The sequence below is a fragment of the Erigeron canadensis genome, chromosome 1 (genome assembly GCF_010389155.1).
Source record: "Erigeron canadensis isolate Cc75 chromosome 1, C_canadensis_v1, whole genome shotgun sequence".
In the NCBI taxonomy this organism is placed as follows: Eukaryota; Viridiplantae; Streptophyta; class Magnoliopsida; order Asterales; family Asteraceae; genus Erigeron; species Erigeron canadensis.
The window spans coordinates 25,595,734-25,600,586 of NC_057761.1; the positions used below are offsets into that span (position 1 = coordinate 25,595,734).

At 32.9% G+C, this 4,853-nt stretch overlaps 1 non-coding gene and 1 pseudogene across 1 annotated transcript; both read right to left on the reverse strand.

Moving 5' to 3' along the window:
* Positions 1 to 718: 718 nt before the first annotated feature.
* LOC122585559 lies at positions 719 to 4,087 on the reverse strand (annotated as a pseudogene).
* LOC122586231 lies at positions 2,006 to 2,078 on the reverse strand. The gene has a single exon (XR_006321935.1). It is a non-coding gene; the product is annotated as a small nucleolar RNA snoR60 (small nucleolar RNA).
* Positions 4,088 to 4,853: the final 766 nt, after the last annotated feature.

Here is a 4,853-nt window from a genome sequence, read left to right on the forward strand (position 1 = left end):
TCTTGCGGAGTTGCGGCGCAAATACAATTTCTCTTGTATGAATTTGAAGACTATAAAAATCTTTCAGAAAAAAATAAAAATAAATGTGACCATCTGCGATTTATTAAGAACCGAGGAAAAATAATCCAGAGTAGTAGGGTAGGTGGGCATGACATTCGTGAAGGTTTGGTACAAAAGGCAATAGCTGGTTCTTATAAAACTATATATTTAAAAAGGTAATATTCGCATAGGATGAAGCAATGATGGTGGGATGCTCCAATGATTATTTTTAACAACTAATCTAAAAAATGAGCTTTTGATTAAAATAATAAACGTTTTATAATACTTTAAAGAGGTCAAAATAGATATAATATAATATCTTGTTTTTAACTACAGGCGGCTACAGCAAAGTCCTACATTTTCTTTCTTTTCATATACGACTAATCATAGATTCATAGAATGAATAAAACATTAGAATGTAAATGGCAATATAACTAATTAAATTTAATTCATTTACATATTGAAAAAAAGAAAACTCAAAAATCTCTAAATTTCTTTTTAGAGTAGACAATTAACGCTGCAATGAGTCCACTGGATCTACTTCATATAGGAGGGACCAAACCAGCTGGATTGTGGGAACATCAAACACTTACGTATGAAAGATACAGTACTTCGGAAACTAGAATTATTGTCCTTCAAAAACAATTATCAAAGCAGTAAAACTTCCAAAAAACACAAATGCCCAAAAAGAATATTTTGCCATTCCTAACAATTTAATGCAGTTTTAATGAATATGATCATTGTTAACATAATCTGCTAGCTCACATAACAAAAGCCTAACACGGATCCAAAACTTGAAGTTTTAATTCTCGTTTAGATACTTCAAAACAAAACAAGTTAAAGCATTCCCTAGATGCAAAAACGAAATTTTGGTTGTAGCATTTCAAACGGAGCACCTACGCAGCAGGTTTCTGTTTCTTGGGTGCACGATAGGTACCAACCACACAAGCATGATCTCGTTCAAAAGGTTCAAGGGTAACCTGTTCCATTGGTTTACACTGCTCAGCTTGTAGGTTTTTCACTTCTGCAGCAAATACAGCCTCTGCCGCAAGAGTCGAATCTATGCAGTTTGCCTATCAAGTTTTCAGCAGAACTGATAAGAGCTATGCATTATAAATAAACAGAGATAAAGATTGACTTTACATGTTCATATACAGCAAATGACATAAACAAGCATACGAACTTATTGCCATGCAAAGTGACTACCAAGATCAAGAAAAACAAACCTTGATTGAAATAACAAAATATCCTCCAGTTCTCAAGAAATAACTTGCATTGCGTCCAAAAATTTTAGCCTGAAAAGGGAAATAAGCAGCAGTTTAGTAGATTTGGTTGCAATGGAAATGACATAATATATGCATGGACAATCAAAGAATATATAAAATCGTTGCCCATTATCAAATCATCGAAGCACACAAGTAGACGCAAAAATATCCCTAATTGGAAGCACCAGACAACTCAAAAGTGAAAAGAAAACTAAGTACATCATCCATAATGCCTTGAAGAATGCAGTGAGATGAAACAAATTCATAATAAGCTTTAAAACTTCTATTTTTCATATTACAAAAGAAGTTGCAGGATCAATAACAACCTTCGTTGTGTATAAAAACTATCGTTTAACTTTGCATATCCTATAAACTACGGAGTATTAAAGAAAAAAGTAACAAAATCATAACAAGCTTTGAAAACTCTCCTTTTCATATTACAAAATAAGTTGCAGGGTCAATACCAACCTTGGTTGTGTATAAAAAAAATTGTTTTAATTTTAAAATCCTTCAAAACTATTAAGCACCAAATTCTTTATGTGTATTAAAAACTCTATTTTCATATCATAAAAGAAGTGGCATGGTCAATACCAACCTTGGTTGTGCGTAAAAAAGTTTGTTTAATTTCGCATAAGCTTAATAACTATCAAGGAAAAAAAGCACCAAATCATACATATAAAATACACTTTAATGTCAAATATTGCATCAGAAACTCGGTTTTTGCATCATCCAAGATGTCCTGAAGGAGAATCCGAGTAATCTCATCATATGCTATATTTTAATCGAGAACAAAACATAGAAGGAAAGTGAAGTAAAATAGTATCAAAAATGATTTTAAACATCAAAACCATTGACCGGCTCTAGTGTAACCATTTTAGTTTGGGAAAAGCATGACAAAGGACAGTAATAGCATAACAATTTTGATAACCATAACAGCTAAAATATATATACTTAAGACTCTTTATACAAATGAACAATAATATGTCAATAAGAACTAGTTTTAAATTTTAAATGAAATGATATAAAGCGGTAAATAACACTGCGTACAAGCAAAAAAATATAAGCAAAAGAAAATGCAGAGAACTAGCGACGTGAAGATCAGTTGATCAGTACTAATCTCGAAAGTGAATGGTACACCACATCAAAAAGAATAAGTGGCCTAGGTATATTGTAAATGAGAAGCAAACCTGATCAGGCTGAGCAACATTAGAAAAGATAACATCGACCATGCCAACAAGCATTCTGTACTTGGCTGGATGTCTAGCATCTTCAATAATAGGAATAACATTAGTCCTCTTTTTCGCCATGTTCACCAAATCTCTACCACTTCTATGGGAAAACTCAACGGCATACACAACTCCAGTCTAAGAAAAGGAAAGTGGGGTAATTACTTATTTTTTTTAAAACGGCAGAGGGGTAATTACTTATTACTTGATAGTTATTTGAATATCAAATAAAAAAAACACTTACCGGACCAACAAGATCAGATACATGAGAAACAGTGGTGCCAGATGCAGCTCCAAGATAAAGCACTTTTGATCCAGGTTTCTATGAAGCAGAAAAGAGCATGTAAGAGCATTTCAAAAACAAAACACCTGGATTTTAGTAATACATTTCTTGTATCGGTGACAAAAATACAAAACTTACCATCCAAATATTGTCAACCCCACCAAGAATAGCAGCAGCCAACTTTGACCTAAAGGGGTTCCAGACTCTGTACTCTACCTTTGTTCCATCCTCATTCTAGATACCAAGCACATTAACAAATGTCCAAATACCCCAAAATTCTGAATAATATCTTGTTTATTTAAAGTTGTCCAAGCACATTATCCAACCACCTATTTAAGTTAAATATAACTCAATATATGAAAATTTTCATGCATTTTTACTAAAGTCATTGCAATATATGTTATAAACAATGCTAGAAAGTAAATAAGATGCACAAAAAAACACAAAGTTGATACAAATATGTGACATGATCCAACTTTTATGCTAAACTTGTAAACCTTTTTCTCCCTAAAAATACTAGTTTCAACAAAGCATGAAAAATTCTTTATACATCATGGTAAACATTATCTATACATTCACATTGGTCAATGCAAAACTCTTTTACTTTGACCCATACATACTATATAGAACTATAGAAGCAATTGTTAGAAAACTTCATTAGGTACGCGTCAAACTTTGAATTAAGCTTTTTGCATACAAATTGGTATAATCGTAGTCGCACTAACAGTTTAAAACAATTTTTAAAAAAAAACTTCTTTCGTATATAGCACAAATAAGCCGATCAACACTTTGTACTAAATGCACACATATAAAACCACACAATAATTAATTTGTCTAGTAAAGATATTACATGAAACACCATCATTCATGTACATTCAACAATCGATACACTTCGACTCAGACGTATGCAGGCTAACATGGGTATACCGTATATCTAGTAAGACCTATATTTGGTGATGGTTATTCATATATATATATATATATATATACCTGAACAGAGATTCTTTTCTCATTATAAACAGCTTCACCAGGAACCAAGTTTTTGGTACAAAGAACATCTTCTTTACCTTTAACAATAAAAACACCTTCATGTCTGTGTGGTTCTATTACCACCTTGTTTCCACCTTTCATTCCTGGCCCCTGCCTTTTTCTCGCGGGGCCAGTGGCCCCACATGCTTTCTTGGAGGCCCACGTCCTCCTGGTCGTCTACCACCGGTTCTGCCACCGCGATCAGCACGCCCACCACCACGACCGCCTCTCATTGGAGGTCTCATCTCTGCTTGCTGTTAGGGTTTAGTAGAGAATATTATTATTTGGGGTTTAGGGTTTTTGATCTGTGGAGACAATTATAATAATTCATATATATATATATACTTTTTTATTTCAAGGGTGACTTATCGTTTTTTGGGCCTGGTCGTGGACTTGTTTTTAACTTTTACTCAGCCAGCCCAAGAAAAATTAATAAACAAACCCTAAAAGGATACGTGACTACGTGTATAGAAATTTGTATGTAACTCTTAAAAGTTACCCATCGAAGTAACTTAGGATCAGTTGAGACATTAGTTAGTTAATTATTTATTCCTAGCAAAGTGCATTTGCATTTGAATAAATACTCTAAACAAAGTGTCTATAATGTGCATACAATTATCATTGTGGCTTGTGTCGCATCACTTTTTACTTGTTATATAAGGTCGACATGACGACATTTTAACAAGTTATATACTGTATAGTTAGATACATACTACAACAACAAACAATAACAAGAAGATCCAATCTATGTGGTGGATATAAGAAAGGTGAGCTGTAAACAGTATTACCTTACCAAAAGATAAAGAAACTCTTTTAATAAAGACCTACAGTCATAAAAAGATAAAAATTGAATAGTAGTGTAAACTGTAAAGAGTTTAGTTACTGTACCACAAAGATTATAGTTAGATACATACCAATAAACCATAAATAATGGCCTACGGTTTGACACATTCACACTTACTTTTAGCCAAATACGGAGTAATAGTATCTTTTGAAATTGAAATGGCAAAA